Source organism: Mus caroli, unplaced genomic scaffold (genome assembly GCF_978045245.1).
Source record: "Mus caroli unplaced genomic scaffold, Mus_caroli_1 scaffold_1, whole genome shotgun sequence".
Taxonomy (NCBI): Eukaryota; Metazoa; Chordata; class Mammalia; order Rodentia; family Muridae; genus Mus; species Mus caroli.
The window spans coordinates 168,970,506-168,988,395 of NW_028227256.1; the positions used below are offsets into that span (position 1 = coordinate 168,970,506).

General features: G+C 45.7%; 5 non-coding genes across 5 annotated transcripts; 4 read left to right on the forward strand and 1 right to left on the reverse strand.

Annotated features, from left to right (window-relative positions):
• Window positions 1-524: 524 nt before the first annotated feature.
• Window positions 525-607, reverse strand: Trnal-cag (transfer RNA leucine (anticodon CAG)). Its single transcript has one exon. It is a non-coding gene; the product is annotated as a tRNA-Leu (tRNA).
• Window positions 608-1,062: 455 nt separating this feature from the next.
• Window positions 1,063-1,134, forward strand: Trnad-guc (transfer RNA aspartic acid (anticodon GUC)). The gene has a single exon. It is a non-coding gene; the product is annotated as a tRNA-Asp (tRNA).
• Window positions 1,135-1,562: 428 nt separating this feature from the next.
• Window positions 1,563-1,634, forward strand: Trnag-ucc (transfer RNA glycine (anticodon UCC)). Its single transcript has one exon. It is a non-coding gene; the product is annotated as a tRNA-Gly (tRNA).
• A 278-nt stretch (window positions 1,635-1,912) lies between these two features.
• On the forward strand, window positions 1,913-1,984 carry Trnae-cuc (transfer RNA glutamic acid (anticodon CUC)). Its single transcript has one exon. It is a non-coding gene; the product is annotated as a tRNA-Glu (tRNA).
• An 8,649-nt stretch (window positions 1,985-10,633) lies between these two features.
• On the forward strand, window positions 10,634-10,706 carry Trnav-cac (transfer RNA valine (anticodon CAC)). The gene has a single exon. It is a non-coding gene; the product is annotated as a tRNA-Val (tRNA).
• Window positions 10,707-17,890: the final 7,184 nt, after the last annotated feature.

A 17,890-nucleotide genomic window follows, 5' to 3' on the forward strand; every position in this document is an offset into this window, starting at 1 on the left:
AGCCCTGGGCATAGACCAGAGCACAGGAAAGCCCACAAAGAAGCAAGCCAAGGACGGATACAGAACTAAGTACAAAATCAGGAACTTAGGGGGTGAGGACTAGTATCAGAAAGCAGTAAGAAAAAAAAAATAGTTCTCTATATGTAATCAAAGTAGGAACACTGGGTAGCTAACTTGGAGAAGAAGAGCCCACACTCACCATTTACTTATGTAATCCAAATGTGGAAATAAAATTCTAAAGGACCTAGAAAAAGGTTCAGCATGAAGTGTAATGTTTTTCTAGCAGTAATTGAAAATGTAGAAACAATAAGGAGAAAGATTAGATATATTAATTTACGGTGAGGGGAAGCAGGGACGGCAGCACCTTAAAGTGATGATCGAGACTGAAAGGGACTGGGGTGAGGGGGGCAAAGGTGAGCTGAGGTGGATGGTTGAGTACTTGCTATTCATGTCAGGGGAGGAAGAGAAAAGATGTTTGAAAGTTGCAAATTGCTACCTAGCAGGAATAAAAAGGTACAAAACTTTGTCAGGAGTGGGATTCGAACCCACGCCTCCAGGGGAGACTGCGACCTGAACGCAGCGCCTTAGACCGCTCGGCCATCCTGACTACAACGAGTGCCAATAAGCAGCTCAGGTGGAAGGGATAGTTTGAGCGTGCCCCTTTATCCTCTGCTGAATGGATCTAGCAACAAGTGCATCTGGACTCCAAATTCAAGCTGTAAACCTCGCCACAGAAAAGAGGCAATTGGATTCTACTACAATTGTCACGATGCTCCAAAGTCCCCGGGTCTCGGGTCATCATCTTCGGTTTAGGAACCAGTTCAGCAACAACTCAAGCTTGCCATCCCGAGCCTCTTCTCCGGAGAAGACGGCAGAGGGCGATCACCGGATGGTTGCACGCAGGTCCGGCTCCTGGTGGGAGGGGTGTTGTCGCTAGGTCCCGGAGGATTTAGGGTTGAGGTGCTGTGAAGTGCAGAGAGATGGATGATGGCTCAGACCGAAGCTGGCGATCCTGGCGGACATCGGACAGTGGCTGTCGTCAGGGTTCTGGCACTGACGTCGTCCTCGTTAGTATAGTGGTGAGTATCCCCGCCTGTCACGCGGGAGACCGGGGTTCGATTCCCCGACGGGGAGACGCAGTAACTTTTCTTTTTTTTAATAGCCAGATAGGCGACCCCATGGGCGCTCTCCCTTCTACTCACGCCCTACACGCAGACCCAGATAATCCAGCCCCGCACGGTGTCCTCCAGCAAAGCCGTCCCGGGTCCTCAAAGCCTTTTGCTGGCCGCTGGCCCAGCGCCCTGGCGCCTGCCAAAACGCTCCTCTCCGTCCCCCACTGCCCCTAGCGAGCCCTCCCATCCCAACCCCAACCGCGGTGGGCTCCAGGTGTGCCCGAACGGGCGGCGTGCGCCATGCTGGGCCTGAGCGGTGTGCCAGGCTGCTCTGGGTAGTGGCCTGCCCGGACTAAGCGGTCACCGGTGCCTGTGGCTCTCGTGGCCTGGCCTGGCTCCCGATTGTAGAGGCTAAGAGGACAGAATGTTCCACAACTCAGAGTTAATGTTGCGTTGGTGGTATAGTGGTGAGCATAGCTGCCTTCCAAGCAGTTGACCCGGGTTCGATTCCCGGCCAACGCATAGTGTTTTTTGTCGAATACTGGATCTTTCTGGTGCTTCTCAGCTTGTTTTTGTTGAATACTAGATCTTTCTGGTGCCTCTCAGCTTGTATCGAGACTGCGTGACCTAACAGAGGCTTGAGATATTTTGAGGATGTGGCCAGCGGGAGGATAGGTGCCAGGGGCAGGTACCTTTTGGAGTCTTCTGCTTATGGTTGCCCATCAAAAAGCTAAGTTAATAAATAGTAATGAACTTTAGATCAGACCTAGGTATTCTTCGCGAAAGGAGCCTCCCATCACTCCCTGGTGGTCTAGTGGTTAGGATTCGGCGCTCTCACCGCCGCGGCCCGGGTTCGATTCCCGGTCAGGGAAGTGCAGCTTTTTTTCAAATTTACTCTGTATACTCCACTAGTTCTTAGTTTTCTTACCTGCTAAAGCTTTCTAATGGTCCTTATGCTGCTCAACACCACCTCACCATGCGTATGTTTAGAATTCCTCTATGACTCTGCACTCCTGTCCTTTTAAACACATTTGCCCTCAAATGCACACCTCGTTCCTGCTCTTTCTTTTCGGAGTATTTTACTTTTGCACATCTCAGGCTTTCTGCATCCCTTGGCGCCCAGCCGGAAGTACTGCCACCATCACACGCCCGCACACACAAGCCTCGCAGTGCGCCCAGCCTCGTCAGACACATCACCGGCCCTTAACTCAGAAAAAAGTCCTCTAGAAATGGTTCTTCTTGGTTGTCAACTTGACTCTATCTGGAATGAACCACAATCCAGAATTGGAAGGCTCACCTGCGATCCAGCTCTTGAGGCTGGGCGATACAAGTTTCTGATCTTGGCATGGAGATCTTGAGGCATAGTGACTATAGATCCCAGGAGACTAGGGCAAGGAGATCTCTGAGTTCAAGGTCATCTGGGACAAATCGTGGTGGTACACACCTTTAATCTCGGCCACACCTTCTGCTAGAGACCTACTAAGGACACTGGAAGAAGGAAGATTCGCTCTTTTTCACCTGCTTGTCTTGTGGGACTGAGCAATTACTAGATCCTTGGATTTCCATTCACAGCTGACCATTGTTGGGGAGTTGGACAGGCAGATTATTGGCTTGAAGCTTCTGGGCTCTTGATCTTTGAACTCCAGCTAAATGGTTATAGGTCTTTTGAAAAACCACAGGAGATCTTGGCAGTTGTAATAAAGAGGGTGGGGAAACATACAATATAGTAACAGTTCCCAGCTGCCCAGGACGGACGGACATTTTCCAAGATCATTTTATCATCGGAACAGTTAGCCCCATCCGGTGTGACATCTAGATTTGTCAAACCTATTAAGTACAATGAATGTCGTCCGTTTCTTTAACCAGGAACTTCTAAGTTACTGGTGGGAACTAGGGCTAGAAATATCAGAAGTCAGAAGTCTTTGTTGAATTTTCCACAGTGGAAGAAATCTCCAAATGACGAACGGCTATGGACTCTTAAAAGCCAAGGGGAAATTACATCCATTGCTAAAACCTTTTCTTGATTCAGAATATCTGGCAGAGGATTGGGGATGTAGCTGATCAGTAAATCACTTTTTGGGGGTGGGGGTGGGGGCTCGGTCAAAACTCTGGGTTTCGTCTGCTTGACTGTGTACTTCAATGTTAAAAATTAAATTGAGGTAAAGTAATTATAAATTTGGGGGCTTCTCTGGGCAATCCCAGCCTTTGTAAAGTTTAAAAATTTTTTTTTTCCCAGACAATTCTTCATATGTAGCCCAAGCTAGCCTAGAACTGGTGATAGCCCCGCCTTTGCCTCCAGAGTGCTAGGATTATGTCCATGCTCATCAAATACCCTCAGACCCATCAGGGATATTTTTGAATGATTGTGTGGCACTGGCCTGGGGTGTGTGTGTGTGGAGATTGTGTGTTCAACCTGCTCAGTCTCTTTCCTTCTCAGACATGGTTTTACTCTCTATGGAATATTTAAAACTTTGTCTTCTTATGCTTGAGAGTCATTCACAGATTGCTTCCGTGTGATTTAACTTTGATTTTTGAAGTAAGGCTCAGTGTCTGGGCGTAAAATTCACAAATAAATTAGAAAACCTGGCTTCAGAGACATTTACAGAAACAGAGACATCCACCATGCTGACATCTTCTAGCACAGATTCTAGTTCAAATGGGCAGTGAGCTCTCTTCCCAACATGTCTGTTCCCCACTGCAGACCGCAGTGAGCTTAGTTTTCACTAATTTCTAGCTGGGAAGGGGGAGACTGCAGGACTTGGGGGGAGGACATACGTGGAGGCAGTTTGGTGTTCTTAGTTTTGTGCCACTGAGTTCTAAGGATATCAGGACAAAGCAGCAGAATGCTACAAAGCAGGAGATCCACAAATACAACATTTTTAAAGGCTTCTTATTAATTCTTTAAGAATTCCACACAGTACATTTTAATAATATTCACCCCCACTTTTCTTGGTTCCACCCTCCCACCTTGTCTCCTCCCCCCCCCCCCCAATTTTGTTTTTTGACATACCTGGGCCCAAATTCGTGCTGCCCATACATTTCTGGGTGTGGGACTATTTATTGGAACCTGGTCAACCCAGCCTTGAAGAAAACTGACTCTCCCTCCCTGTAACGTTCCCAGCCTTGAGCAGGCTAAGCAGACCTTGAACATTTGTCACAACAGGTCTGTCTGACCTGGACAGAGGCATCTGCCTTGCCAGCAGTTGCAGGTTCCCATGGGATCTTAGCCGTTTTGGCTGCCTGCGCTGACCTTGCTCTGCAACACACTCCATCTGAAACAGGAGTGGATTTTGTGGGGTTTCCCTTTATAAACTTTCAGAACCTTGTTCTGGCTTCATTCTTCTCCCGCCCCCCCCTCTGCCCTTTCATTTCCAGCCCCCCATTCAGGTGAACCCTGTTTGCATTTTAGTTGCTGGACTGGACGGCCATACCTCCCAAGAGGCCACCAACTGTTTACTCTGTAACAGCAGTCTTTTTAAATCGTGCCCCAGGCTGTAAGCTCAGGCTCGTTCCCCAACTAGCTTGTAATTTATTCTCTCTCTCTCTCTCTCTCTCTCTCTCTCTCTCTCTCTCTCTCTCTTTCTCTCTCTCTGAATCCCACCTTCTATTTTCAGCCTCTTGCTAATAGGCCATCAGCTTGTTCTTAGCAGGTGATGCTTCTGAAAGAGGAAAATTACTGAACTTTTCAACTCGGAGTCCTACCCCTCCCATCTAGAGGTTGTTCCCGGAACACACCTGAACTTTTTACCTCAGAGTACATTCTGAACTCTTCACCCCACTCTTCACCCCAGGGTCCGACCCCTCCCAAGTGAGAACGGTTCCAGGAGCATTTCTGAGATAAGGGTCTCCTGGAGCGAACTCAGTCCAACCCCTCCCAACTAAAGACTATGCCAAGAACATTTTTGAGATAGGGGCCTCCTGGTACTACCCCAGAATGTTCCAATAGATCGAATACATTGCCAAAATATAGGACACGACCCCTTGGTGACGTAAATTTGTACTTTCTCCACCCTGTTCCCCCCTTGCCCTTTTCTTATAAAAGCCTGTGAAAATTTGGGCTGGGTGCCGAATCTCCTCTGTACCTTGCTGGCTGCATGAGTTTCGACCCCAGATATCTGGTATATGTGCTTTTTTTATGTGCTTTCTTGTCGTTGCTGTATTAAATCTTACTCTCTACATCTTAAGTTCGGTCTCAGTGTCTTCTTGGGTGCGCGGCTGTCCCGAGGCTTGAGTAAGTGTCTCCCTTTGGGAGTTTTTGAGTCTTTCACTTCCACACAGTCCACAGAGATTAGCTCCTCAGGTAGAGGTGAGGACTTGCGAGGCCCTCGTGAACACAATCTTTAGGAGGAGGGTGTGTATTGGCATTGCCTCTGTGGTACAATTGGTAGCTTATTTGGCTATTACCTCAGGACCATGAGAGGGAGTATTTATTCTGTAGCCTTTGGGTGTTGTTGTTGTTTTTGTTGTTGTTCTTTCTTGGGACCCAGTTCTCTGTGTAGCCCTGGCTGTCCTGAAACCAGGCTGGCCTCAGACTCACAGAGATCTGCCTGCCTCTGCCTCCCAAGTGCTGAGAAAAAGATATGTGCCGCCACCTGGTTTTATGATCCATAAGCTCTACTTCTAATCCCGAATTTTGCAGTTTGGTTCCCTCACTGAAGATATTCCGACCTACCTCCCCACATAGAGTCTAGGCCAAACCCAAGGCTTGTATTCCCCTTTTCTCTTCCCTTCCTATCTTAACTCTGTGTATTGGTTCTCTACAGGAGCATAATTTATAGAATGAATCACTACATATAGAGAAAAGGGGTTTATTAGAGTGTGATCCCGCTACTCCTACAGTGACTGTCTACCAACGAAAAGGCCAAGAATACAGAAGTTGCCTGGTCCATGAGGCTGGGTGTCTCAGCTGGTCTTCTGTCTATGTCAGAAAAGAATTAGGCTCTAATGACAGTAAACGAATGGACTTGACAGCCAGAGAGGGGCCAAGTGGGCAAGGAAAAGGGAGAGGAAGAGAGAGAGGGAGGGAGGGGGCAAGGGGAAGGGAGAGAAATTGAGAGGCTGGAAGGGGGAGGAGGGGGAGAGAGAGAGGGAGGGAAAGAGGTGGAGGGGGACGGGGAGGGAGAGAGAGTCTCCTACTTCCCCGTCCTTATGTAGGCCATTAGCAGAAGGCGTGGCTCAGATTAAGGAAGATCCTCCCACCTCAATAGATCTGAATTAAAAGATCTTCCCACTGCAGATGATTTAATTAAGAAAAATCCCCCACAGGTGTACCCAGCCACTTAGATTTTAGTGAATTCTAAGTTGACAACCAAAAGTAGCCATCGCAACATTCTGATATATCTTATTACACAACATAAAATATACACACAGTATACACAGACAAACATATATTATTTCCTTGTATTCGCTTCCTCTGTTGCTCTCAGATTCCCACACCCACTCATTGTGAGGCCCCGGCTGGGTGAGAACAATCTAGGCCCAGCTGGACTCAAGCGACTAGCCTTCGCCTGGCTTCTATTTCCTAAGAGCTGGCTGCCATGTTCCGCTTGCCCTGTTCATCTTTCACAGCAGATGCAGAACAGCCAAATAAAACCCAGTGTGTTGTCGTTGTCGTAGTTGTTTTGCCAATGGAAAGGATTTAGGGGCAGCACAAATTCAACCTCTTAGCATTCCTTTGAGGTTTAGAACTCAACTGACATAAAAATAGGCCAACTGTAGGAAGTCACAGAATTTCAGACACCTGTCACACAGTACAGGGCCCTTCCATAGAAAATGAGGACCCAAAAGAGCAGTTACCATCAGACTGAATGTCGACAGGGTGTGTGTGTGAGAGAGAGATGTAAAGTTGCTGTTTAATAATAAAATGTTTATCTATCTTAAGTCTAAGTCACTTTCCTTCAGTAGCTGGCCCGCCTTCTGAGCGCCTCTGATGGAAGAAACTATTTAGCACCTCATCCTAAAACAGCAGGGGATTAAGTAAAATAGCCTTTGTGTTCTCCCCACGGGAAGGGCAGGGCTCTGTCTCCTTGCCTGCTAGTTGAAGTCATGAGAAGAAAAACTGATTTTAGCCTTTATTTCTAAGTTCTAAAAAAGTTCCCTATAAAAGCTCTGTAAGAAAAATGGGGAAAAGGGGCTTATAAGAAAAAATGAGGGATAAGGGCTGTCTCCGATGTGTCCTCAGCACTTATCCATCTTTCAGAACACATGATCACATGGTAAAAAGTTCCTCACACATTTACACATGAATTCAAGTCACAAATCGAGTCAGAGGTCTACAACAGAGAATATGTACATATCCGTTAGGAGTAATTATCTGCCTAAACATTCATCACCTGTCCCAGCTCTGCAGGTTCATGGAGAGTTAAAAAAAACCATAACTTTTGTGACAATGTTATTAGTGAAGTTTTGTGTAGATAAACCCTGTCAATATTTTATCTTCTGTCCTTGCACCCGTAGTAACTCATTCGTTCCCTTTTAGTGACCTTTGGTGAATGGTTTTACAACCTCCTGTAATGTGCTCTGAGTAGTAGATGCTTTCTCGCTATTTTAGAAGCAATTAACTCATGACACTTGAAGACGGTTCTCAGAGTTCTCAATGCAGTTTTACATAAAAAAATGCTTTAATAGCAGTCCTATTATAAAAGGTCTTGATAATTGCTTCTATAGTTTTAGGAATTCTTATAGGATCATCATTAAGAATTGAGAAGTCATCCATTTGTCTATTTAGCATCACTACAAGGCAGTGCATCTTCATTGGTCTGCAGAGATCTGCTCAAAGGGGTGGGCTAATACCTAGTGGTTGTTATATATGTTTAGTAATAACAGGAAAAGCATATTAATAGCAGGAATCTTTCCTATAATAAAATTCTCATGCAGGAGCAAATCTGACATAGATTTTAATCCAAGGTGGAATCAGACTGGGAGATCACCTGCTGGTTTTTAGCCTCTCTTAGATGGCTCTTGGCACACAAATGCTACCTCCCGTTTGGGATGCAGAGGCAGTAGGATCATGAGTTCTAAGCTAGCTTTGGCTACCTATCAAGTTGAAGGCCAGCCTAGACTACATGAGACCTCCTCTCAGACGCACTAACACAAACAAAAATATTCAAACTGATCCTGAAATGTTTTCTCAGAGTGCTCAAGTAAAAACATTCATTATAAGCTGGGTGTGGTGGTGCACACCTTTGGCCCCAGCCCACAGGAGGCAGAAGCAAGGGAATGTCTGTGAGTTCAAAGCCAGCCTGGTCTACAAAGAGAGATCCAGGGCAGCCAATGCTACACAGAGAAACCCTGTCTTGAAAACCCAAACCAACCAATCAGCTAAAACATTCATTATGCCTTCCTGGTGGCCTGGTGTCTAGGGTTCATCACTGTCGCCATGGTGGCCTTTAATTCTTGGTTAGGGCATTTTGCTCTTACTTCTACTCAATATTATAACTGCCAGACACACCATCGTCCTTTACTCTACTTCTCAAACATCCTGAAGTCACGTTGCTGGCTGTGGGTCTAGCTCACTGAAGAGCTGCCACTCTGGTCTTGGACCTTGACGCTTTTCAGAGCTTTGTTTTTGCTTAACTCGTTGTAGTTCACCCTACAAATAAACTACATTACTGGATAGAAGTGTGTCCTCTTCCCTCTGTCTCTTCTCTGCCTCTCTTTTTTCTCTTTGACTAAATTAACTGAGAAGGACTCCATTCTTAAAATGTGTTAATAACTAAAGTATACTGACTGAACCTCCTAATTGGGATACCTGAGAAGAGTCAGCTGTGACGACAGCGCCGGAGCTGGTGAAACCACCTGTGTGATCAAAATCTCTGCAATGCGCCTGCTCTTTGAAGCCCAACGAATAAGGAGTAAATACATACACCTGCTCTTAGGGACCAAGTCCATGGAAGGAAGGGCAGGAGGACGGGAGTGAAAATGTCTGGTTGTGTCATGTGATGCAGAATCACCGGATGATTTGCTGAGGAACGACCTGTCAGAGGACAGTGCTGCTTGGAGGTTGTATGAGTAGGACTCAGAGGACAGTCACAGGACATTTGAAGAGGACCTCTATCCTATTAAAGCTATATATGTCAATCCAACCTTTCTAAGTGACTTTTTTTTTCTGTTTGTTTCTCCGTGTAGCCCTAGCTGTCCTGGAACCTGCTCTGTAGACCAGGCTGACTGCAAACTCCAAGATCTGCCTGCGCCTGCCTCCTGAGTGCTGGGATTAGAGCTATGTGCTACCGTCATCAGGCTCTGTATTGATTTCTAAAGTGTAAATGTTTCCAACAGAGTGGGATCAGCATGTGCTTGGAGAAGATTCCCTGAGAAAGTATGTCCCATGATCCTACTAAAAGTGGCTTAATGTGATACATTCTTTAGTGTTGGTCTAGGGCACCCCTTGGAAACAGCTGAGGTCTTTTCACATTTTACACAGCCTCACACAGTCAGCTCTTCCCCAGGGCTCTCTCCTTTCTTCCTCGTCCTTCACCCATGACTCTTGGCTCCAGTTCTCATTTCCTTTGTCCTCTATCTTAGCAGAATGAAATGTACTCATCCACTGACTTTCACTTTTATAATATGTAGGGCAACACAAATACCTGCTCGTCTCAAAAGTTACGCTGCGCAAACAAAAAGCCCAAACGTCTCCCATTACGTATTATGACTATTTTATTTTATTTTTATTTTTGTTTTGTTTTTTTTTAAGGGGTGGAAGGGACTCTTTCTCTTTGGTTGCCATGGCCTGGAAAGGCATTGCTCCTGGAGATACAGTAGACATTAATACTGCCTTACAGAAGGGTATGAAAAGCACTCTCGTCCACCATGGCCTAGCACTGAAATTCGTGAAGCTGCCAAAACCGTAGACAAGCACCAAGTCCGTCCTTGGAGCATGCACCCAAGTGTGCAGAGCCTGTGTATGTCGAGTTGGAGGAAGAAACTAGGGCAACGGGCAGGCCTCTGCAGAACCGACTCAGTGGGAAACCTGATAAAGCGGTCCGCATGCAGTGGTTAAATAATAAGGCCAGGGATGTCAGCGAAGAGTACCTCAGATGCAAGAAACGAACAGATAAACATTTTGACTCATTAAAAGCAAACAAACAAAAACGGAACGAGAAAGCCTGGGAAATGCCTTTTACATTTAGGTTCAGGGTGCTTTTTCATTGTTTCAGGCCTTCTTCGCTCGCTCCATTTCTCTCCAGTCGCGCGACACAGCAGATGCTGGCCGCCAGGTGGCGCTCTATACTCATCAGCCAAGCACTCCTGGGGCGCCGCAGGATCTGGAAAGCTGCGCCTATTGGTGGTTACGGAAGCCTGGCTGGCGCTCCTCCCTGGGCTTCTGGGTCCCGGGCAGAGTCTTAACTTTGCCGGCAGTTTTCTTTGGGGGCACCGTCTAATTCCCATGCGTGAGAATCATTTAACAGCTTCAGAGAGGAACCTGCTTGTTCCAGGTGTTGGTTGACTAAATAGAATTTAAGAAAGCCAGAAAAGAAACAATTCACTTCAAGGGCAGCCCATATAGAGCAACTTGTCAGCCTGTTTCCGTAGTGTAGTGGTTATCACGTTCGCCTCACACGCGAAAGGTCCCCGGTTCGAAACCGGGCGGAAACAGCTACTTTGTTTTTCAACCTGTTTTTTCAATCCTATAAAAAGATCTAAAGAGTTTACAGTCAGAACCTACAAACGAATCTGACCAAATTACACGTCTCCTGGATCATATCGAGGGCTGGATCAGCCCAGCTAAAGTTACACAAACGAAGGGAGACTGTCGACAGTGAGCTGGTCCTCCCAAAGAGACCCGCAGGTATTAATGTCTCCCTTCAGCTTCTTCCAGAAGGCACTGTGGAGTCGTCAGTTCATACTTCTGTCCCGAGAAGGGCTCCGATCTTTTCAGCAGGGATTGCCTCATATTCCTCCTCTCCAGAGTTTATAACCTGTACTGAGAGCTATCCCGTCTCCCGCTACCCCGTGATTATCTTGCTTTACAAAGCTCCCATCTCTATTATTATGCTTGCTCCCTAAGCACGAAAACTTAAGTTCAACTCCTAGCATTCACTAAGAAAGCCAGCGCTCCCCGCTGGAAGCTCCAGTGTGGCTGCTTCTGCAAGCATTCCCTAGCCTATATCTGCGCACGCCATTTGCTCTTTCATTTGGAAACCTCACCAGGAGGACAGCGTGCTTTCAACTTTGGACTGGGAACTTTGGCTGCCTCAACAACGCTTCCTTAGTCACTCTATTTAACTTATTTTTAATGCATATGGTTGTTTTGCCTGCATATATGCATGTGCACCACATGCAATCTAGCGCGCGCAGAGGCCAGAAGAGGGCATTGAGTCTCCTGAAACTGGAGTAAAAGACACTGGAGCTGCCATGTGGGTGCTGGGAACCTAGTCCCCTAGAAGGGCATCCAGTACTCCTAATATAGTACCTTTTTTTTTTTTTAAAGACTCACTATGGTGCTGGAGAGACGATGACTCAGTAGTTAAAAGCACTGATTGTTCACCTATAGATCCTGAGTTCAATTCCCAGCAACCACATGGTGGCTCACAACCATCTATAATGGAAACCAATGTCCTCTTCTGGTGTGTCTGAAGACAGCTACAGTGTACTCATATACATAAAAGAAATAATTAAATCTTTAAAAAAAATTTCACAGAGATCTTCTTGTTTCTGCCTCCCTAGTGCTGGGATTTAAAGGCATATGCTACTCTTCCTGGCTAATTCTCACTTTTGCTCGATATATACTTAATAAACTCACTCATCCAAAAGTGAAGGATGATATAGAACACAGGTTCTCACGCTGTCATCCAGACTGGCCTTGAACTCAAGATGATAGATAATCTCTTGTTCTTGTTGTTGTTGTTGTTGTTGTAATATTTATTCAATGCCAAGTCTGTGATGGCCTATTCTTAAATTCGAGGCAGGACACTCCAGAACACAGAGTGAAAGCCACATCCTAGGAGTCAGGAGGGAGTCAGCACGGTGCTGGAGTCAGGAGGGAGTCAGCACGGTGCTGGAGTCAGGAGGGAGTCAGCACGGTGCTGTTACTGTGAGTCTGGCCATCAGCCAGCGTTCCATTGAGGATGGATGAAGACTGAGCTGCAATCTGACTTTGACCATAAATCATACACTAACGTCTAACCAGACCCTGACCTTGAACCCCCAGTGTATTCACGTATTCAGCCATGATTAGGTTGCCTCATATTGGACTTTGTGTTGGATATGGTTTAAAGTGTGTCCCCCACACACAAACGTTTGTGCGCTAGAAGATTGGTCCTCCGTGTGGCTCAGTATTTAGATGTTAGAAGCATTAAAAAGTAGCCCTGATGGGGCTAGTGTTTAAGAGTACTGGCTGCCTTCCAGAGGGTGTCAGCACTCACAGGGAAGCTATCCTACCCCCTCTTCTGGCCTCCCTAGCACCAGACACCAAGTTTGGTGCAAAGACATATACGTGCAGGCAAAACAACCATACACGTTAAATTAAAAATAAAAAATAAAAGTAGGGCAGAGTAAGTAAGCTACATCGTGAATGTATTTCTTGAAATAAAGTTGCTGTTTAAAAAAAAATGTCGGGCAGTGGTGGCACACGCCTTTAATCCCAGCACTCGAGAGGCAGAGGCAGAAGGATTCGAGGCCAGCCTGGTCTACAGACTGAGCACAGAGAAACCCTGTCTCGAAAAGCCAAAATAAATAAATAAATAAATAAAATAATAATAAAAAAAGTTTGGCCCCTGAATTCCTTCTGGTTTCCCGATCGATCGCTGGATATCCCTGCATGTCTCCTCTATCCCCACGAGGTCCCTACCAGAGAACTAACAACACGGCAGCGCCTGATACTGGACCTTTGGCCTAAATAATCTTCGTTTTGTACAATGTACAAATAATACACATAACATGGAGCACAGACCTTGAGATGGAAGATTTACTGAGGCCGGTTTATGCAGATAAACCCATCTAACAGGAGGAAAGCAAATTAGTGGTTACAACCACTGGTTATGAAGGGAGCCAATCGAAAACAGAGAGACGTGGTACGTAGTAGTGGTTTCTCAGACAAGTTTGGGGCTGGCCTGGCTTGCGAAGCATTTCTTGATAGCATGAGACCAAAGTGCGGACCTGGGGACTTGCAGGCCACTCGGCCCATCCCCAGCTTCCGGTTCCTTCTCCCGGACTCAGCCTGTCCCTCCTCGTCCCCTGGTCGCCCCGCCTTCATGCCCGGTCTCACGGTCCCAGTAGCGCTTTCCCGGTACTCAGGCGTGAGTCACGGAAAGGGGGGTTGTGGGTTGAGCTCATTTCTGGCCAGTGGGACCGGATGTGACTCTCCCGGGCCACGCACACGCGGGAGGAGAGCGGAGCAGAGAAAGGGCAGGTCCTCTCTGCAGCAGGGGCTGTGGCCAAGAGGCTCCAAAGACCCCACAAGGGAAATGGGTACTTTCCCTTTCCTTCCAAGAAGAGTTCCCGTCGCACCAGCCTAATCCTCCCCCTCCTCAATCCCGGCCTAGCTCAACAGTTCAGCAGTTAATTTGGGAAAGTTATCTTTCATTAAGTAACTTTCAGAATCTTCAATTCACTAAAGGGAACTCTGAAATCATAATTGCTCATTTCCCATTTACTTTGTAGCAGATTAATTTACAGTGCCATCCGATCCTTGTAATCATTTTAGGAGATAACTACCATCATCAAAATGTTATGCATCAAGAAAAGAATAGACCTGCTTGTGATCCCATTCTATTAAGTGATGGACCTAGGTCCAAACATTTACATCAATGTCACAAATTCTTTCTTAGAGTGGTTTTCAACCTGTAGGTCAAGACCCCTTTGGAGATCCAATGACCCTTTCACAGGGGTCTCATATCAGATGTTCTGAATATCTGATATTCATTTACATTATTATTCATAACAGCAAAATCACAGTTATGAAGTAGTAATGAAAATAATTTGATGGTTAGGGGTCACCACAGCATGAGGGACTGTACTAAAGGATTGCAGTATTAGGAAGGTTGAGAACCACTGACTTAAAATTTGTTCTACAGAGCCAGTGGACAGCTTTAATCCCAGCACTTGGGAAGCAGAGGCCAAGTTGGTCTATATAATAAGTTCCAAGATAGCCAGAGCTGTGGGGGGGATTGGTGTGTGTGTGTGTGTGTGTGTGTGTGTGTGTGTGTGTGTGTGTGTTGGTGGGTACCACTGCGATCACAACACTCAGAAGGCTGAGACAGGTGGATCAAGCCTGAGTTCAAGGCCTGGTCTACAGGGCTACATAGAAAAACCCTATCTTAATAATAATAATAATAAAAGAATAATGCAGTGTAGTGACAATTTTGAAATTTTGGTTTATTTTAAAAACACAGAAATATTATAAGCATATATTTTTGTTTAATCCCAGGTATGGGATATGGGGCTGCTTCATTCGGTCCACAGCAGCTGACTCTGATTTGCTTCGTGCTCTAGCAGAGGCACGTTTTTGCCAACTGCAGATAGTTTCTGCAGTTGTGTGACATTTAGAATTTGAGGACTCTCCAGAGGGTCTATAAATGCTAGGGTCCCGAGTGGTGCGGTGGGTTGTTGGTTGGTTGCTGTTGGTCAAGGTGTGTTTCGAGAAAGATTAAGTATTTGCTAAGTAGTTGTCTGCAAAGAAGAAACAAGAAGAAATTAGATATCCTGTGGGCAAAGATTAAACTTGCCCCCAAAGAGCTCCACACTGCTAATGAACAGGAAGTAGTCTAACCATAATGTAGCTCCCTTTCCTTTTTATTCTCTTTCTTTCTTATCTAATATTAGAGGGTTGGAAGGGTGGGCAAGGGTGGAAGAAAGAGGAATCTACAAAGTATCAGACTACAAAGCCCAATTAGCAACACTTACTTAAGGCATTACAACCCTTCAATTTGTGAAGAGGCAGTGTTCCCAGGACTTTCACCAGATGCCCTCTGAGCAACCCTGTTGATTTCTCTAGAACCACTCAATAAACGTGTGTTCCTAAGCAACCTTTTGAGATACAACTTTAGGTATATATGTCTCGTGTTAAAATACTTACTTATGGCTCTCCCTCGAGGAGCTCTTACGCACACTTAAGTATGCCTTTTTCTTTCCCTAGTCTCTCTTTCTCTTAACCTTCATGTGTAAAATTTGTCAGAAGTGTTCTTCAGGAGCCGGAGAGACGGCAAGTACTGGCACTTAACCTCCTGCCTCCACGTCCTGAGTGCCGGTCTTCATTGTAGGTGTAGATGCCACCTTGTTTAATACAGACTTAAGGACAAATACTGAAAGATAGAGAGAGAGCAGCTTAGGAAAATGCAGGAAACACATTAGAAACCTGAGGGTGGATACGGATGTCTCAAAAGAGTAAGACCGGACACTTAACTGTAGTCACTGAATAGCTTCCAGTCATTACCCTTTATTATGCTATTTCTGTGTACTTACTTGAGCAATGTAGCCTATATCTCCTCCTTGGGAGAAACTGACTAAAGAGGAAATGTCACCGGTTTCATTATACAAGGTGACACATCTTCCTCTTCATTGTCTTGGGATACACTTAGAACCCGCCATCCTGAACATGAGAAATAAAATGCCCTGATAGCAAAATAACGAAATAAAATTCATTTTTTAAAATGCTATCTTCTGAGAGGCCACATGAGCCTGCTCCTGCCTGCAACCTCAGCTAAGATGCAGTTAATGTCCCGTTTTCCCCTGTCACAGAATCAGGGTGGGGCAGCCCATTCACAGATAAGGGGTCTTGGAGGTCACTTTGACAAGCATGCTGGGGTCTGAAATAGAGGAAATGGACAATCTCAGCTCCAGAACCAGTTCCTAGAAATCTCAAACAATACGTGACAATTTACCAGGGAAGTATACCTCACAACCGGTGTAATTTCCAGTCACGTGAGTGAACAGTTCCAGAAGATTCCAGCACCTCAACCTATCATCAATCTTGAGTCTCCAAGTCTTCCTAACTCAAGTGTCACTGATTTTGATTTTGAAGGAGAGACAAGCTATCCCTATCGGGTGTTGCTACAAAGCCCCTGGAACATGATGGGCTCCCACTTCTGTCTCCCACTTTTGGAGTTCTTTAAATGTCATTTGTTTGTTTATTTATTTAGGGTTTTTTTTTTTTGAGGGTCTCTCTCTTTAGTCCTGGATGTCCTGGAACTCCATATGAGGACCCGGTTGGTTTTATATTTATTTTTTAAAGTTAGATGGGCTCCTTGCTGTCAATGTCCTGGAATAGTACAAGATTCCACCAGGCTTGTGTCTTAGTCACTTTTCTCATCACTGTGACAAAGGCAACTTAGGAAGTGAAGAGTTAGGTTCACAGTTCAAGAGTCCAGTCTGCCGTGCTGAGGAGGTTATGGTATCGGGGGGTGTGGCAGCCGGTCACACTGAGTCTGCAGTCAGGATGTGGAAGAGAAGAACACAGGCAGGCAGGCAGCGTTCTCCATCGAATTCAGTATGGACCTCCAGTCCATGTGATCCACATTCACGCAAGGTCTGCTCTTCACAGTTAAACCTGACAGGACCTTTACAGACACCTCGAAGTGTGTCTCCTAGGTGATTTTCAATTTAGTCAAGTTGACAATGAAGATTAGCCAGTAACAGGGAGTGGTCCTGTATACACACACACACACACACACACACACACACAACTAAGAATTAAACCCTGGTTTTTCACATGTAGACAGGCACTCCACCACTGTGCAACATCTCCAACTCCATCTTATGTTTTTATTTTGAGACAAGATCTCACTGATGTCCCAACTGTCCTTGGAATCATGCTCTAGTTCTGGAAGGCCTTGAGCTTACCGTCTTCCCGCCTCAGTCTCCTGAGGAGACTGGATTGCAGGCTTCCTCCACTGAGCCCAGCATTTAAAAAAGAAAGTTACCAAAGGAACATAAACTTCTTGCTTCCAATCAACAAAAAAAAAAAAAAGTAAAATAAACTCATCCTCTTTGTCCCATTGAGACAGTCTCACTGTGTAACCCAAGCTGACCTCAAATATTCCAATCTCAAATAGTAAGGCCTAAATGGAATGTTTAGGCCTAGGTAAGATGTTAAGGCCTAGGTCGCTGTTGCCTGGCTAGCCTGCCGTTATAAGGATCTGGGGATCAATCTCACGTTGTCAGGCTTGGTGGCGAGTGCCTTTACTCATGTAGCCACCCTATTAGTCCAAGAAAAGCAATTTCTAAAAGAGATTTAAAAGGATAGGGAATGTATCTCAGTGAGAGAGTGCTGCTTACCATGTACACCTGGGTTCAACCCCTGGTTCTTACAGAATAAAGAAAAAGAAGGTTTAATGGAATACTCTGTGAAACTATCTAGGCCAGTTTTGTTTTGAAGACAAATTCTAGTTTCTTCTTTCTTCTTCTTCTCCTCCTCCTCATCTTCCTCCTCCTCTCGTGCTCTCTCTGTCTCTCTCTCTGTCTTTCTCTCTCTGTCTCTGTCTCTCTCTCTCACACACACACACACACACACACACACACACACACACACACACACACACAGAGTAAAGAAAGAGATAATAACAATTTCCATTAGGGGGTGCTGTAGTCTCAGAAAAGAACCCAGGTGTTTTGGAACTGAAGCACTTTCCTTTGTAGTCCTGTATCATTTCTGGCCTTACTATGCACCAACTGCTTTCAGCTTGTATGGGGGAATCTACAAAGTCTGGCTCTCCACTCCAACACCTAGTTACCGCTGGGACCAGTGAAGTAACAAGCAGGACTCCTTGGAGCTATTTGGGAGAAATCTTGGAGGCTTGACAACATCACCAGATCTAATGGTTCTGGTGTCAAACCGCCCAAGA